This window comes from Mustela putorius, unplaced genomic scaffold (genome assembly GCF_011764305.1).
Source record: "Mustela putorius furo isolate JIRA1106 unplaced genomic scaffold, ASM1176430v1.1 tig00000275_pilon_pilon_pilon, whole genome shotgun sequence".
Taxonomy (NCBI): Eukaryota; Metazoa; Chordata; class Mammalia; order Carnivora; family Mustelidae; genus Mustela; species Mustela putorius.
In genome coordinates, this window is record NW_025421341.1 from 652,297 (window position 1) to 672,436 (window position 20,140).

The following is a 20,140-nucleotide window of genomic DNA, read 5'->3' on the forward strand; positions in this document are numbered from 1 at the left end:
ACAACCCTGATTTTGCTCATTCAGCAAATACAAACATTCTTGTGAAAAAAAAAAAAACTGTCATTCGTACTTCTGAATCAAATACTTTTCCTTACTTATCATCTCATAGAATTCAGGCTAATGTATCTAGTGGGTCACATTTAAGTGTATGTTCAAATGTCAGATAATCACACACTTTCTAGATAGAACAATGTTCAGTGTAGAAGATGGCTAAGACATATAATACAAATCACTAACTGAATAGTTTTACCAGCCCCTGGGCTTTGAGAAATATGTTGAGAGTCTAGAATGCAATTTATGTACTCAAGCTCAAGACAGTTACTAAACTAAATATTAAACCACAATAAAGAACAGCTAATGGAATCAGTGTTGCTTAAAAATGTGAGGAAGAATTCCTTTCCTTTATTTTTCTTTTTTCTTTCTTTCCTCTTTTTCTTCCTTTCTGTTCTGTTCTTTGGGTTTTGGTTTTGGTTTGGGCAAGAGGTGTTTTGAGGAAAGTGAAAGAGCTATCCTCAAAGAGTCTCATTTGTAAATTTTTAAATCTCTGTGGACCAGTGATAAACATGAGGACAGAGTGTTGAATATCCAAACGTAATTATTATCTCAATAATGGAAGAATAACAGATTTACCGATAAAAATTATGTCACATTTAATGTTTTCATAAAGTTTCTTGAATTATACTGAGTTGTCTAATGATTGAATTGCCTGCCTTGGACAATGATGGGTCGTTACCCCTAAGTGGGTATGTTCTGATACAGACTCAAGGACCACTTGGCAAATGTGGGTTTAATGACAGTTGGAACAGTGGTGGGGCAAGCTAGATTTCACACTGTATTACAAGCTCTGCATTCCTTAATGTTATAATGGTTACCTGAGGATGCTGCTTTTTATACTACATAATGAGCATTTTTTTTTAATTGTTAATTTTTTATTTTTTATAAACATATATTTTTATCCCCAGGGGTACAGGTCTGTGAATCACCAGGTTTACACACTTCACAGCACTCACCAAAGCACATACCCTCCCCAATGTCCATAATCCCACCCCTTTCTCCCAAACCCCCTCCCCCCAGCAACCCTCAGTTTGTTTTGTGAGATTAAGACACAATGGAATACTATGCAGCCATCATAATGAGCATTTTTAAAAAAACATGAAAGTTCTTTTAAGGAACTGGATTTTCATTCCAGATAATTTAGAAACAATAGGTGATGAGTTCACACTTTCAATTCATATTGCTTCTAAAAGATGGGCAGATATAGATTATGAATTTTTCTGTATGATAAAGGAATAAGTATTATTCATACCAGTTACAGAGGTTGAATTTCTGTTATTTCAAACCATAGTTGAGATAAAGTAGCATTTTTTGATGTAGAAACATAGTGCGGGGTGGGGCTTCTGGGTGGCTCATGGCTTAAAGCCTCTGCCTTTGGCTCAGGTCATGATCTCAGGGTCCTGGGATCAAGCCCGGCATCTGGCTCTCTGCTCAGCAGGGAGCCTGCTTCCCCATCTCTCTCTGTCTGCCTCGCTGACTACTTGTGATCTCTCTCTGTTAAACAAATAAATAAAATCTAAAAAAAAAAAGAAAGAAACAGTGAGGGGCAATTAAAATGAGAACTCTTAACAGCCTTAAACCTTAGACTTCAGACGTCTGAACTAAAAGAACTTCTAATTTTTTTAATTTAAAAATTAAATAACATTTTGTGGTAATTATCTTGAAATTACTCACAGATTCTTTAAAAAGTTAAAACAGTTACCATTGTGTTCTCAATTACTTTTGTTTATGTAATGCCATTGTGAGACAAGGCTAGCTATCTGATTACTTTCTTTGAGATTTTTGTATTTGTATCTAAGGCCAAAAATCTGATAGGTTACATTTTATTTTCTCTGGAAAACTTTTATTTATTTATTTATTTATTTATTTATTAAAGATTTTATTTATTTATTCGACAGAGAGAGATCACAAGTAGGCAGAGAGGCAGGCAGAGAGAGAGAGAGAGAGGAGGAAGCAGGCTCCCTGCTGAGCAGAGAGCCCGATGCGGGACTCGATCCCAGGACCCTGAGATCATGACCTGAGCTGAAGGCAGCGGCTTAACCCACTGAGCCACCCAGGCGCCCCTCTGGAAAACTTTTAAATGCAAGTTCTCAGTTTTCAGGGATTAACATAACTTGGAGTTGCTTTTTTGGATCCATAGTTTAAATTACTTCAAATCAAAAACATTTAATTAAAATGGCTATTTTTTCTTTCTTTTTATTAAAGAAGAACATCAAAATAATGTAATCTACATGCCAAATGCATCAAAACAAATAGTACGGTGTGAAAATAAATGTGATGTTGTCTAGGCATTGTTAATATTTTCAAATTCTGCCTGCATATGTGTTTGTTTTCTCTTAGTATTCATTATCTCTAATTATGGAAATTATCATATTTAGTGGGATATAGCAAATTTATACATTTCACTGGCTAATGTAAATTGGAATATTTATAAATCAATTGAGGTATGGAACAACTTCAACAGGACTAATATATGTGTAATTGTTACCTTCAAGGAGAAGAAAGAGAGAAAAGGACTTAAAATATTTGGGGAAATAATGATTGAGCCTTTTTCAAATTCGATAAAACACTCAGAAATCCTTTTGATCTTACTTTCTGCAAGCAACATTGTATCCATCTTTTGTTCAGAAAACATGGACTATATATCAAATATATCGTTGTCTAACCTGCTGGGACTATCAGAGAAAATTTAGTACCTAAGTACACTTAAAAAGCAATCTCAGTTATTTCCAACTTTAGGTCTCTTACATTTATAGTGAGGAATATAATTGCTAATGGAAAACAATATAAATAACCTCAGATTTCCACATTGTTTCACTGTGGGGGGTGGTAAGGGAAGGAAAATAAATTTACATAATTCAGTTTCATAGCTGGCTACCAGGAAGTGAAAAATTGATTCCATGTTTATAGATGCAATGTAAGTTACAAAATATTCACTACCACTAGTCCCTCAGTCCCATAAGAAGAGTGTGTTCCCTTGCCTTATCACCACTAGGCATAAAGATAACACCATCATTCAACTGGATAAACTGGAAATGTACAGAATTCTGCATTCAACAACACATGTCTCTCAAATTCAAATGGAATATTCACTAAGACGAACTACATTTTGGCCTATAAAACACACCTTATGAAATTTAAAATAATAGAAATTATACAATGTCTATTCTCAGATCATAAAAAAATAAACTAAAAATCAAAAGCAAAAAGATAACTGGAAAATCCAAAAATATGTGATATTAAACAACATACTTCTAAGAATATATGGGCCAAGAAGAAATCTCAGGAGAAATTTTTAAATATTTTGAAAAAATTAAAACAATATGAAACAGTATATAATTCATTTTCCTATATAATAGCAATGAACACACTGGAATTTGAAATTAAAAGCATTAATACCATTCATATATGAAACACCCAAAATGAAACCCTTAGGAAAAATTTTAACAAAGTTTGTGTAAGATTTACATGAGGAAATGTACAAAACTGCTGAAAGGGGAAAAAAAAACAGCTAAACAAATGGAGAGATATTCAATGTTCATGGAAAAGAAGACTCCATAGTGACAAGATATCTATTCTCCCCAACTTGATCTATTCAATCAATCCCAATCAAAATCCCAGAAAGTTATTTTGTAGGTGTCAATAAACTGATCTTAAAGTTTATATACAGAGGCCAAATACCCAGAATAGCCAATACTATAGAAGGAGAACAACAAAGTTGGAGGACTGATGCTATTTGATTTCAAAAGACTAACTATAAATGTAGAGAGACCACATGTATTAGTGACAAAATAAATAAACAGATCAATAGAACTAAATAAAGACTCCAAAAATATATCCACATAAATACAGGCAACTGATTTTTGAAATGCAGTGGGACAAAGAGAGTTTTACAAACGTTGCTGAAACAGCTAAATATCCACATTAGAAAAATAGTAATAAATAAAAACATTTTTAAAAAATGAGAGAACAAGAATTTAGACACAGACCTTCCCAAAATGAATCACAGGCATGAATGTGAAAACATGAACTATAAAATTCCTAGAAGATAATATTGAGGACACAGGTGACCTTGTGTGCTAATAACTATTTACATACCATGCCCAAAGCACAAATGCATGAAAGAAATAACTGATAGGCTAGAGTTCATTCAAATTAAAAACTTCTCCTCTGCTAAAGACAATCTCAAGAGAATAAGGAAAAAAGCCACAGAGGGGGCGAAAATATTTGCAAATTATGATAAAGTACTGTTATCTAAAATATATATATATAAAACTCTTAAAATTCACACACACAAAACAAACAAACCAATTTAAAAATGAGCCAAATATTTTAACAGACATTTCATCAGAGAAGTTATACAGATGGTAAATAAGCATATGAAAGATGATCACATTACAACCATCGGGGAAATGCAAATTAAAACAGCTATGATATACTCCTATATAACTACCAGAATGACCAAAATCAGGAATACTGACCACATCAAATGCTGACAAGAATGTGGAACACCAAAAGCTCTCATTCACTGCAGACCATGTAAAATGATACAGCTACTTTGGTTATACAGTTTGGCATTTTCTTGCAAAACTAAACATACTCTTACTATATGACCCAGCAATGCCTGCCTTTGGTATTTACCCCAAGGAATTATAAATGTGTGTCCACACAAAAACTGGTCCATGAATGTTTAGAACTGTTTTATTCATAACTGCTAAAACTTGGAAGCAAGGATGTCCTTCATCAGGTGAGTGGATAAATAAACTAGTACATCAAAACAATGGAATGTTATTCAGCAGCAGAAGAAATGAACTATAAAGTTATGAAAAGACAGGGAGAAAACTTAAATGCATAATACTAAGTGAAAGAAGTCAATTTGAAAAGGCGATATAGTATACATTTACAATTATATGACATTGTGGATAAGTCAAAACTATAGGGACCATAAAAAGATCTGTGGTTACCAGAGTTTGGAGGTGGGGAAGGATAAATAAGCAGATCACAGAGGATTCTTAGGGCCGTGAAGATAGTCTATATAATACCACAATGATGGATACCCGTTATTATACATTTGTGCAAACCCATAGAATATACATCAGCATCAGTGTAGGTTCATGAATTTTAACAAATGTCCTATTCCAGTGAGGGATTTGATAATGGGAGAGGCCACTTTTGTGGAGCAAGAGGTAATAGAAAATCCCTGTTTCTTCCCTCAGTTTTGGCTGTGATTCTAGAACTAAATATAGGGGTTTTTGTTTTGTTTTGTTTTGTTTTAAATAGGGAACATGTATTTAACAAGCCTGTAGCATTGAATAAGTTTTGTGGCCAAATATTAGAAAAGCAACTTGTTTATATACAGGAAAATAGGAAATAAAAGGCACCAAAAGGAATGTCCAGCTTGCAAACACAATTTAGAGGAAGGATGAATAGCCTAAAAATTTCAGAAGTGGCAAATAATCAAATCAGGGCCATTATGGAAGAACTTTCTAGGAAGATAAAATCAAGATTGTGGCTCTAACTCTTTTCTAAGACCCTGAAGGTGTCTTATGAATCTTCCTAGCCTCTAGAAAAAAGCTACTCGAAAGTTCACTGGCATTATGTCACAGAAGTTGAATGTACACTATCACCTGTAATTAAGTCTAGAGATAAAGAACCGTCTCTTAAATATATACATATGTGTGTGCGTGTGGCTCTGGGACATGGAACTCACCCCGGCGATGCACTCTCACACTCCTGGGTTTTGTCGCAAGAAGGCAACTTGGGAGCTTTTGTTCCAAGGAAAATAAGAGACAGACGTGGGGAGAAAATCCAAATTTCTCTGCAGTGTAGAGCCAAGTCCCGCTATGCCCAATTAGATTAAGTGACTCCAATCTAATTTAAAGATAGGTGAGCAAAAAATAAATGTTTGCTGTTGTAAAGCAATGAATTGCAAGTCTGTGTGTAAGCGGTGATGATAATCTACCAATCCCTTCCTGACCTAAGAACTCCAAAATTTTATTAAATATCTGTAATATGCCAAGTTTTATGTTAGATAATGTGGACATAAAACTGTGTGAAAAAACTCCTCTTGCCTGTGAGAAGATGCTAATCAAGTTACTAATGAAATCAAGTTAATCTAACATTCATTATTATAGTGGACCATTTGATAGGGAAATGACCAAGAATTAGAATCCTTGACACAGGTCATTTTCTTCTCAAACTAGTCAGTGTCTGAAGGTATTTGTCTCAGTGAGTCTTTCCGTAGGTCTCTGATTTAGCAACCCCTCTCTGAACTGAATGATCTTTGGAATGTTAAGAACTTACATCCGATTATAGTCAAATCTTGATGGACTAGTAGATATTACACAAATGAAAATGATTTTTGCATAGCTGAGCTCTGGTGCATGACGAGCAAATTTGTAATTTACTACTGGTGTGAGGAGGATCTTACTTCTAAGTACTTGACCGGGCATGATCTCAGTGTTCTTTTGGGGCTCGTTAATATAATTTCCTAAATAAAAATACAGAAATAAAAGTAAAAAGAGTGAAGAGTAACTAAATTTATAGATGCTGATGATTGTAATCCTGTTTAATTGTTTCTTTGTTTAGTGCCCTTTGTATGGGTTTTTGGGGTCTCAAAATGATTTCTTTAAGATTTTATTTATTTATTTATTTGACAGAGAGAGAGAGAGAGAGAGCGAGCAAGTGCACAAGCACAAGAAGAGGAAGCAACAGGCAGAGGGAGAGGGAGAAGGCTAAGCAGAGAGGCTTAGCTCCCTGCTAAGCAGAGAGCCCCATGCAGGGCTCAATTCCAGGAGATCATGACCGGAGCCAATGGCAGCCACTTAACCTGAGCCACCCAGGCGTCCCTCAAAATGATTTTTTAGTAGCATAAATCCTAAAAGGAAATAGAAAAATAAACAAAAGTAATATATTTCCTATGGCAATAATGACAAAAGGTAATAGATTTTGAAATGAGTAGTTATTGTATAATAAATGCATTAAGAATGTATATAGAAGGGGCACCCAGGTGGCTCCTTTGGTTAAGTGTTGGCCTTCAGCTCAGGTCCTGATCCCAGGGTCCTGGGATTACGCCCCACTTCCCACTCCCTAGTCAGCATGGAGCCTGCTTCTTCTTCTCCCTCTGCCTGTGCTCTCTGGCTCTCTCTGTCAAATAAATAAAATCTTTACAAAAACAAAGAATTATATATAAAAGTTTTATTGCGTTTTTGTCTTCAATAATATATATTATCTATTGCACAAATAGTATATATCATATATATAATCTATATCACTCTTTCAATAAATAATTTTATGTAGTGATTCAAATGTCCTTCCATTTCAAAGCTTTTGTATTTCTTCTCAGACTTATTTTCTTTAGTGTCTTTGTCCAGCTTTCACTAGCAGTTTCTGCCTATATTAGATGGCTGAATATATCTCCTGACTATAAGCCTAAAATAATTTTAGGGAGTTATGATGGGGCTTGTAAGTTGGAGATTCTTCACTTTTTAAACAGTTTAAGAAAAGGAAAACCATAGTTTATATCCTATTTTAGATTTAAAAATTGTATAAGAAAATATTTATGCATAATGTTTAATGTATTACATCATATGGGTAGCCCTAAAACTTAAGTGAACATGAGAATTTCTCATTTAACAACTACCTCAACCTGTTTTAAATGGTTTCCTTTTGCAGACAGGATAATCGACAGACTAATACATCAGTGTCATTTGTACAATTAATGCAATCTCAAGTTTCTAATATATTACTCATCTTCATTATTTGTCATGCATTATACAGATTTACTAGTTGTCTTTTCATTACTAATTTTGTATTATATCCTTAGCCACAAATATGAAAATATTTCATACTTTTTCATATTTAACATTAAATTATAAATCATTAAGTAAAGTCCACATTGAAACTCCTAAATTTCCATATATCAATTAAGAATTATAAATATAATATTTCAAAGAAGACAATGTCAATTTTTAAAAGTAAGATAATCTTGGGGGAGTTGTGAAATCCATAGAAAATATGAAAAAATATGAAATAAAATTTCTCAAGACTTTACAAATTACATTAATTAATGTTCTAATCTCTTGAGTGGACAGTTTGTTTGATAACTGGATTCAATTGCTGATACCTTTATTGATTAATTTCATCTTGTCAAAATACATAGGTCCTGAAGCTATCAAAGTTTTCATATTGGTTATTCTGAATTACTAGCCAAAAACAGCTACAGGATAAAATGTTTAAACCAAAATCAATATTGAGTTGCCTGTTGTTGATAAATAATTCTTTGCTGACCTAAGGTGTTATGAATGATTTTTTTTCCCCTGTTTGGTAAATAAAGCACAGGGACCACGGATACTCACTGTCAAATGCTCCCTGGCTGCTGGAGGTCAACAGAAAAATGAAGGTAGTCAAAGACATGCCACCAGCGTATGTGCTGGACTAGCAAGATTCCAGATTTAGGTTATGTTTATGTGACATTTATCTAATAAGGAAGGCCAAGCAGAATGATAAATGCTTTTCACTGTGTCTGTGCAGAAATGGGTTTATAAACAAGCACCTGCCATAAATCACAAAAACAGCTTTGTCCAAAGTAACTAGAGACTAAATGCATCTTTATAATTACCTGAAGCATCCTGTATCCTGCTTTCATACTTTCCACTGTGCTCTTAGATCAACTAGCTTATCCTGCTTCAAACATGAATTACTCTGCTTTCCATTCCATTTAAAATGTGGGGTTAGGGACAGAATGCTTTTAGGGTAACTCCCTGACCATTTCATTAGCATTCACAGTATATCTAGATATAAGGGTCAGACACCCAATAATAAAATGCCACAGAGGAACCTACCATCTTTTCACAAAATTTTGTTCTTCCTTCTCCACCAAATAACAGTCTTTCCTTTGATTCTGCATTTGATCTTTTCGTCATGTTTATCCTAAGATAATGGCTTTCATATTTGAAAAGAGAACCATTCCAAAAAAAATAATGTTTTATTCAAGGTAGTGACAAAAAGATTTTTTTTTGGAAGTTTTAACTATGTTAAGCTATATATGAAAGAATAAAACAAATGAATACTTAATAATGAAAATGACACCAAAAGGGTCAAGATGTTTCTTTGGGAAAGTGTGTTCTGTTGAAAAGTATTATATCGAGTCCAGGCAATTTTTCACTCCATAGTATTATCAACCATCAAGAAGTGGCCAGAGTGCAAGAAAATACTCAGTTCACCATAGATATTCACAGCATAAAGAATAAAAAATTAGAGAGGACAATAGCCTGAACATAAAAGCAGATTGAATTTGACTTCCTTTAAAAATGTATTTGTGTTTTCTCCTGTGGTTACAATACTTAATTGATGCCCAATTGCTCTAATGGTGTTCCTTCATATTGGTTTACAAAAGAGCTTTGCAGTAATCATAGAATAGAAAGTACAGAGCTACACAATAAATGTCTTAGCACTGGGGTCAGCCCATTTAATTTCCCTTTCAAATCCAATTGTTCACCTGCTGTGCTTATTAAATACAAGCATACTGTCTGTATTTGAATGCACGGTCTGTGTCATTTTGGCACTGTCTACCAACTGACTTTGCCATTTCTAATGAGAGCTGCCTCTGTCAGAGCAAATCCTCAGAATTTAAATTAGGTATACTTTTCTACATGCATTTTTTACTTACTTAAATTACCATATAACTGATTTATAATCATGGCATTGCTACTGGCTAATCAACTTATTATTTTTATGGTAGCCTGAGGAACAACATACATTGCCAAAGGGAACATTTTAAATTAGTCAGGTTAGTGAGTTATGTGAGTTGCCGGGTTATTATGAATAATTAGGGTTGCTTTTGGATTTCAATAGATTTAATGTTTGGATGTTCAGATATTTGTTGATAGATGCAAATAATTAACATATAAAAACAGAACTGTGTAAAAATTCTATGCAGGTCAGAATCAACAGAGATAATCATTAAAAGTCTCTGGAGATCAATAAAAATTCTTACATCAAATTCAGAAATATTTATTTAGCAAAACTCCTGAAACTTGATAAAAACAGAGGAAAACTATAGCATTCACACTAGAGGTTGCACACAATCCCTCTGCCTCAGCCTTGTAACACTGTTCCAGAGGCCTCAGGCAAGTGATGACTCCTTCCTCCCCAGCTCCCTGAAGTGGAAGAGACATTCTGATGGACTCATCAGTCATTGAACAGGGGCATATTCTGTCTTCCACAGTTACAGGGGAAGGAATATCATCTTCAACAAATGACTCAGGGATCCAGGAATATCCACACGCAAACAAGCATACAAACAACCAACAAGCAAAAGACTGGGTCCCTCTTCATACCACACACAATAATCAGCTCCTAATGGATCCTAGATCAAAAGCTAAAACTATAAAACCCTTAGGAGAAGAGATGGAAATAAGTCTTTGTAACTCGAGGTTAGGCAATGGTTTCTGAGATACAATACCAAAAGCACAAAGGATTAAAAAACAAACCAAAAAAAGACATAGTTAAATTAGACTTCCCCAAAATTTCTAAAATGTGCTGGAAATAATATAATCAAGAAAGTAAAATTGCAAAACACAGAATATAAGAAAACATTACCAAATTTCATATATATCTATAAATATATACATAGTTTCTATATATTTTATACAATTCAGTATGTAATAACTAATGATGTACAACTTTTCATGTGTTTATTGGACATTTTTATATTTACAAATTTATAATTCAGTATGTACTGAATTGTATAGAGGATATAGAAAAAAAAAACTCCTATAATTCAAAATGAAAGGACATATAAGTCAATTAATAAATATGCAAAGGATGCAAATAAACATTTCTCAGAGAAACTATACAAATGTCCAATAACCACATGAAAAGTTGCATGTCACTAGTTATTAAGAAATTCATATCAAAACCACAATGAAATAACAAGTCACACTCACTAAGATTTTCTGATGAGATAGATGGTAACAAACATTGGTGTTATAGATGAATATTTCCCTAAAAAATGACCAAATTCACATATTGGAGCCCTAACTGGGAGTGTCTCAAACTGTGAATTATTTGGCGATAGGGCCTTTAAAAGTTTAAATTAAAATGTGGCTGTTAGGGTGGCCCCTAATCCAAAATGACTGCTTTTCTTATAAATAAGTTAGGTTATAGAGAGCACAGAGTGAAATCACAGAAGCATGTGTGTAGAAAGGGACAGCCACGCGACGAGGAGCCAAGAAGGTGGCCATGAGCAGGTGAAGAAGACGGGCCTCAGAAGAAACCAACTGTGCAGGACACCACGGTCTGGACAGCTTCAAGACGGTGAGAAACTTAACTTTGGCTGCTTAACCCATCCAGTCTATGGCACATTTTGTTAATGTGAACCTTGACAAAGTATTATAATTAGCAAGGGCATAGAGAACTCTCTTCTACTGCTGGAGTGAATGTAGTTATGGAAAAGTTAGTTTGAAAAGCATCCTAGAATTCTTCAAATCATTAAGTATGTATTATCATCTGATCCCAATTCCACTGCTAGATATATGCCCCAAAGAAGTGAAAACATATGTCCACATACAAACATGTATACTGATGATCCTAATAATTTTGTTCATAATAGTCGAAAGTAGAAATGACCAAAGTATTCATCGATTGATGAGTGAGAAAACAAAATATGGTACATTTATATTATGGAAAATTATTTAGAATAAAATAAATGAAGTACTGACACATTCAATGACATGGATGAATCTTGAAAAACATTATAATAAATGGAAGAAGCCACTGATAAAATAGCACATGTAGTATACATTTTTATGTAATTTCTAGAATAGGGTAATCTATAGTGACAATTACCAATTGAGTAGAGATAAAATAAATGGTTGCTGAGAATGAAAAATGAATGTGAATAGACCGGATTTTTTTTTGAGGGGAATGTGATGAGTATATTCTAAAATTAAATGGTGATTTTTGTAAAATTCTGTGAATTAGCACACACACGTACACACACAACATTGAATAGGATACTTTAAAAGGGAAACTTGTATGTTACCAGAAGTCTATCTCAATAAAGTAGTTAAAAGTACAAGAATATTTGTTAAAGTTTGGTTCAAAAGTTTAAAAAGGCAATAACCTTCCACTCATGTTTCAGATATTGCCATAACTTTATTTTCTCCGAATCAGTGAAAAATTATTGGTGTAAGAGGGGAAAAAAAAAAAGAAAGAAACACAAAAAAAACCTAGAGAGCTGAGTCCATTACTTGAGACTAAGAAACTAAGCTTTTAATTACCTTATGATTATGAAAAGAAAATGCATGCCATGGCCTGCAAAGCTAACAGAGAAAAGTAAACATTCCTCAGTTTGGTTTGAGATCATATGGCTATACCATAGTTGTAAAGCTGCACTGTCGCACAGGACTGAAATTCTTGTTCAAATCATGTTAATCCTTGGTAAGATTAAAAAGATTTTGGAGTCCTATGATCTTAGCCAGTTTGTCATGCAGAGCAAATTTAAATCTTCTTTGGAGTGAGATTTCACCATTCAGAACATTAAATTGGATGTGATTTGTTATATAGAGTGAACTGATTTAAAAAAAAAAAAAAAAGGCACACACAGGACAAACAGTTGAAAGACATCCAGACATTGTAGTTATTAAACAGGGACTTTGAAATAATTATCCTCCACATATTCACTTAACTAAAAGACAAAATAAACCCTCTTAGACAAAATAAACACTCTTAGCATGAAAGTGGTACACCATAAAATAAGAAAAATAATTAAATTGTAGAAGTCATGTGTTAAACTCAGTGGATGACTTTAACAGTATTTTAGTTACAGCTTATGAGAAAATTAGTGATCTGGATGATAGTAAAAGAAAATGGGCAGAGAAAAAAATGGTATAGAAAAGATCATAAAAAATCCTTTACAGGGGACGCCTGGGTGGCTCAGTTGGTTGGACGACTGCCTTCGGCTCAGGTCATTATCCTGGAGTCCCAGGATCGAGTCCCGCATCGGGCTCCCAGCTCCATGGGGAGTCTGCTTCTCCCTCTTCTCCCTCCCTTCTCCTTGCTCATGCTCTCTCTCACTGTCTCTCTCTCAAATAAATAAATAAAATCTTAAAAAAAATCCTTTGCAATATGGTTAAACATCACAATATACATTTATGTAGATTTCCAGGAGTACAAGAAAAAATAATGGAGGGAATGGACAGAGAATATAAGGAGATAATGGCTACAGGTTTTACAAAGTAAATAAGTCATTAAACTACAAATTTAAAAATACTTGGAACTCTAAAGTTTATAAGGAGCTCCTAGAGGAGAATAGATATATATATAATCATGACAGATGACTTGTCAATAGAAACAATCAAGTCTAGGGGAAAAAATAGCATGTTTTATCCAACAACAAATGTAATTGCCAGCGTAGGAAAAAAGGACTTTTTCTGGCAAACAAAACTAAATTAATTTATCCCCATTAGAACCAAATTAAGTAAAATACTAAAAAGTCATCTTGGATAGAGGAAAAGATACCAGAAGAAAGCAAGATAATTAAGAAAATAATCATAATGGAAAGGCAAAATGTGTGAGAAATTTAAACGTATATTAATTATATATAGCATAATCATACCTTTCGATGGAGAGTTGAAATAATGTGTGATTTGTACATAAACCAGAGTAGTATAAATAGAATTATGTGTTCTAAGGTATTTCACCCTATGGGAATTTGTGAAAGAGTTATTTACATTAGTTAGAATACAGTATATAAATTACTCTGTATCTAAAAATAGCAAGAGTAGGTATAAATACAAGAAGTGAACACACACACACATTAAGAAGGAAGATTTAAATAGAAAAGAACAAATAAATCAAATGAAGGGGAAAATAGAGCTAAGGAAAAAGTTGTGGGGATTTACGGAAAGCAAATACTAATATGAAAGACTGAAGTTCAAATATATGTTATATAACAAGATTGGATGCTCCAAATGGAAAATGAAGACTTTCAGACTGACTTAAAAATAAGGTTATATATAAACAAAGGCTAAATGTAATATACTGAGAAATGTTCATATGTATAGGAAGATTTAAGATAAATTTTGGTCCAAAAAAGGAGTATTTCAAAACTGTAAAGGAATCAGCCCACCAGAAATATATAATAATTCTAAATATTGTACATATAATAGTCTAATTCACATGAAGCAAAAGTTAAAGAGACAATCAAAAGGCAAGATTTATATAACAGGATATATGTGTGTGTGTGTGTATACATACATAAAATGATGCATTCAAAATTTAAAGAACCTATATTTTTTATTCATATAAAACATACAAAATGACTATATGCTGGGCCACAGAGCATGTTTCACCAACTTCAGGTGATTATAAAAGTATTATTTTTCTCACCACGTAATTAACATTCATAGCGTAGAAGATAACTAAAACCCCTGAATATGTAGAAACAATAATCCTTGGTGCTTCTAGAAGACAAAAAAAGACAATAACTTCAAGAATTTTGTATAGACAAAGATTACTTACACAGGAAACAAAAAATACTGAACAAAAGGAAAAATGATTTAATTAAAGAGCATCTAAGAAATTATCTTCTTAAAAACAAACCAATAAGAAATAATGATCATTAGAATCATAGCTGTAATGGATTAAAATACTTCAAATGTATTTTAAAAATCTCTGACATTAAACATACTAATTAGACATTGGAGAATATTACTGAATTATTGAACTAGATCAATATTTTGAAAACAAGAAAATGAGTTAAATATTTTTGGATTTTTTTATATGAAAAATAGTACTGTGTAATGAAAAAGTAAATGATAGTAAGTCTCTCTTTTTAAAATAATTTCAGCTAATAAATGAAGTCATGGGAGAATGAGAAAATCAACTTTTTTGATCCCTAATAGAATAATGGACCTATGCATTGGCCATCAAAAATCATTATGATAATAAAAAGAGAGATAATCATACACTGTTCTAAGAACAGCTTAACCTGTACAGTATTTGATATGTCGTGTTTTTCTTTTGATATGCCAAATTTTGATATAGTCATATTTTATAATGTTCAAAGTACCATTATTTGCAGTCAACTGAAAGCAATTCAGATATTTATCAACAGTAGAAGGAATATACATATTTTACTATATTCATATAATAGTATCATTCAAAAATATACATAAGCCACAGTTAATGATAATAAGTAATAAAAATAAACTACAAAATAATACATATATGTGATTCCATTCATATAAATAATCCACAGGTTGATTGTTACCTTAGTGGTGAAGTGGAGGACAGTGATTGGGTCAGCTGTAGGAGTAAAATGGATTACTCCATCTTGAAATAATCTGCAGTTTATTCTCAAATTATACAATTTTCCTATGTATTTTATGCTTCAAAAATTGCAAAATGATTAATTTCCCTTATTATATTAATTTTCATTCATGCATATTAGCTACTTTGGTTTTGAATTTACAAAATCCTACTTGCATTTCATTCTTTTTATTTTAGCATATCTAATTCCTTTCATTAACAGAATTTAACTTCATATGTAATCCATTTGAAAATAACTTGAAGGATTGTTGAAATTACTTAATATCATATTCTCTGTTATACTTTTTATATTTTTATAGGATTTAAAGTCACTTCACCATTTTAAAAATGGAAAATGATAAATAACTTGGCATTTTTTTCAGAGCCTTGACATGATTTATAAATGAAGTTACCAACATGCAACTGATTGAGATTTTTTTTTTTAGTAAGTGTTTACTTCTATCTGGTTTTAAAGGTACATCAATGAAACCTCAACCCAAAATAATTATATTTACCCACATATGGTATATATTGGATATGCTATAATTATCTGTATTATGTATTTATCTTAATAATCATTATAAGGGCACCTGGGTGTCTCAGTGGGTTAAGCCTCTGCCTTCGGCTCAGGTCATGATCCCAGGGTCCTGGGATCGAGCCCCACATCGGGTTCTCTGCTCTGCAGGGAGCCTGCTTCCTCCTCTCTCTCTGCCTGCCTCTCTGCCTACTTGTGATCTCTATCAGATAAATAAAGAAAAAATCTTTAAAAAAAATAATAATCATTATAATTTATTTTTAGACCATTTCAATTCTCTACAGCTGTTCTAATAATTATATTTAATAGCCATCATAGAACTAATTTTTCAAGAGTAAGGGTATGATAATGAGAGCAGTAGTGTTCTTGGTCTGTGTTTTCATTTAATTTTGTATTAAAATTAGTGCCAGGATTTGAGAAAACTGAATATCTTTCTGCTGTAGTTTTAAGTTATGATGTAATAAATAATTTTATTTAGACTTAAACAACTCTTTGGATGTCTGTGATTAGTCCTACTGTCATAGAACCTTATAATATTAATTATAACAAATACTGATAATAGTATCAGTATTAAATATTAATATTAAATATTCCTTAGTTTTCACCAGGCAGAGTTGTAACATTTCCCTATTATCTCATCTTCATTGCCACCTCACAACTATTGTGTTCATCTTACAAATGAGGAAACTGAGGTACGCAGAAATTAGTCATAACTCTATGACACACATTTACTCAGTCTAAGTGAGATTCTAATTACAAAGTCCCAGTGCAGAATAATCTCTCCTCAATGTTTAAATATTAGAAACACTGGACATTTAGAAATTGCATTAAAATCCAGTGTAAGACCTGGTAGAAAGAGTAATCCCCTCCTCCTCGCGTTAAAATCCAGTGTAAGATCTGGTAGAAAGAGTAATCCCCCGCTCCTCTCTTTCATTTTCAACCTTCCAGCTTCTCGATGGAGACTATAACTTTCATTGTAGCCTTAACAATCATAAAAACTGTGGCTTTTGTAAAATAAATCGATTTCCATGAGGCATGTGAAAAGTTAAAAGGTGGTTTATATGTTCCAAATGAAATGCCCAAGTGTGTTTGACACACTGACTTTAGTATGCATGAGTCACAGGCTCAGAACTGGGGAGGAGAACGTTTAGATTCAAGGATCTATGACTGAATTTAGCAGTACAAAATGTGGTGCAGGAGTGATCTCCTATGCCTACTGAATTTCTGATTGTTCCCCTCTCCTGTTATCTGGTACTTGCTTGATCTAACCTCTTCAGTGACTACGTCCTTTAGATTTTCAACATATCTGTGGGAGGGGCAGGCTTTTAATCTGTTAGAATTCTGAAGACAGCATATAATATATAGTACAAGGAAATTGCACTTTTTCTCAAATGAAAATAGTCTCCTTATCTCCTGGGATGTGTCTTATTACTAAGATTAATGGAAGTAGTCAATTTTAAATCTAAATTAAAAAGAAATAGTGAAATGGATATTAACATACACAGACTAAAGATAGATATGATGGAGACCATATTCAAGCACTGCTTCAGCTTGGGTTCAGAGCACAGGTAAATTACAGGACGCCTCCACCGCATCTGTTGTAGTCCTGCCTCCACCGCATCTGTTGTAGTCCTGCCTCCACCGCATCTGTTGTAGTCCTGCCTCCACCACATCTGTTGTAGTCCAGTCTCAAGGAAGCAGAAGTAAAAGAAGTAGGCACTGAGGCACGGAAAGCAGGAGAGCAGATGTGATGGAGAGTACATGACTGTTCCTGCTGTACGTACAGATGATCGTTCAGTCTTGGGGGACTGGATAAAGATATTCTAGGAACTGCTGTGAAGTCCATTTGGAGGTAAAAAGGGAGAAAATCCACCAGTGTCCTACCTTTCCTTGCCTCTTGTGGGTTCAAATCTGCCCTATGGACATTTATTCCCCAAACTTTTAGATTGCATCGTGTTGAGTCTCTGGGTAGCAGCCAGGGAAGTTAATCAATGGCTCCACTGCAGTGAGAAAAACACCCCAAAGCCACAAAGCAAGTGGCATGTGTGCGTCTGTGGTGGTGATGACTGATCACCATGTACTAGGAGACAGCCCTCCAAGAATACCGGGGTGGGAAAAGGAATGCCACCTATTTCTCTACAGGCCTCCTAGGAAACAGTCAACAGTTTTTATCTTGAGTGCCGTGTAGAGCCAAGAGGCCCCGGAACCAAGTGAAAGATGTCCCCACACCTAATGCTGGTGGCACACTTCTAACAGAATCATCCTTCAATGTTATATTAATTCATCTTTTAGGAATCCACTTTTCAATCATGCATCTAAATCCTGACTACATCCCATATACAAATGCACGTGTTATTTATAGACTGTTAAAACTAATTAAAAAGCAAAAATATTAAAATTAATGCTACATACACACATAACTATATAGAATTATAGCAAGGTATGGGATGCCATGTCACTTTGTGAGTCTATGAAAATAAGAGAATACTGAGGTAAACAATTGCTAATACTCAGTGGTTTGCATTTATGAGGGGACATAAATCCTCTAGGACAAATTACCTAGGAAATAGTAACTTCCTTATCTGTAACTTTCCTTCCTTATCTGTCCACATAAATAACAGATTATACTCTGACTGTAATATTAGATATTGATACCACATTAAAACAGATTCAAAACTATTTACAACTAAGTAAGAAAGTAACCTTTCTTCTTCCTTGCAAAGGATGAAGAAGGTGGAGGGTCCAAACATGATTCTTCTTTGAAGTTTAGGAAATATGGCATGAAAAAATCCCAAAACAATTACAAAAAACTAGTGCATTCATGGAAATACAGTCAATCACAAAAGTAATAAGAGATGTACAAATGCAAAAATATTATGGTTTTTGCCCAAAAGTTTGCTAACGATCATATCAAGAAGCATATGGTGAAATGGGTATACTAATTTGTGAGGATACGAAGTATTAAAATATTTTTTGAAGAGTTTGGCAGCACACATCCAATTTAAATAGACAAATGCAAGACTATAACCTAAAATAGGCATGTATATGTATGTATATGGTTTTTTTGTGTATATATATATATATGCATACATATATATGGTCATTGAATCATCATATAATGTTGATAAAATAAATTGATAAATTCTATATAGCCATTAGTAGGTGAATAATTATAAGTATACTTTGGAAAACTAAGCATACAGCGATTCACCATGGGAAGACAGAACTACATGAATTGACATGGAAAATTTTCAAGAAAAATGATGATGTGCTAAAAGCAATTTAAATTAAGTTTAGAGGTTCATTTGAGTTTTTAAAAATGTAGAACTTCATTTAGAAACAAATACAGGATAAAAATCTCCCTCATTCTGATAATTAAACACATATAATTGTATGTATTTGGAATAAAAAGAGTTCCAGAGGAATTTCACATTATATAATATATATTTCTGTATTCCTTTCCACAATGAATATAAATGCATGTGTTATTTATAGAAAATTAAAATTGATTAAAAACTAAAAATTAATATTAAGTTATAAATAATACCATGTACACTCCTATCAACTATATATATAATTATAACAAGCTATTGGATGCTGTCCCTTTGTAAGCCTATGAAATAAGAGAATATTGAGGCTCAGACTCAATATTTTGTATTTATGAGGAAAAATAAATCCTCTAGGTGAATTGTCTAGAAAATAGTAAGCTTCTCTATCAAATAAATGTAGTTTATTAATATTCATCATTTTATTAAATATATACTTTAAAAATTAGTGTTACACTGAAATTTAAAATAAATATTCAGGATACATGTACAATTAAACAACACTGTATTTCTGTGATAGTGGCAACTGGATCACGAGATATAATCTATTTCACATACCAGTGGATTTGACTGGTTAGTATTTTATTTCAGATATTCATTTCTACTTTTGAGAGTAATTGCCTTAAAGTTTTATTTTGTTAGAATGTCCTGGTTGGTTCCAAGGTTGCTTTGGTCCCATGATGCAAACTGCCTCATCTTCCATCTTTTCCTACTTTCTGCCAATGTTTTTGTAAGTTTCCTATTATTTCCTCCTAACTATCTAATGATGTCATCAACAAAGTTATCGCAGGTATGTATCTTTGTTGCAAGACTTTTAAATTGCTTATTTTATTTCTTCAATAGATAAACAGCTGTTCCTCTTTTTCTTTTGTCCCTATTATGTTAGGTGTTTTTAAGGAATTTTTCAATA

The 20,140-nt window shown here is 33.1% G+C and overlaps 1 long non-coding RNA gene across 5 annotated transcripts in view; it reads right to left on the reverse strand.

Moving 5' to 3' along the window:
- LOC123391636 overlaps positions 1-20,140 on the reverse strand; it is a 129,492-nt gene that overhangs the window by 57,809 nt on the left and 51,543 nt on the right. The gene's annotated exons all lie outside the window — the stretch shown is intronic.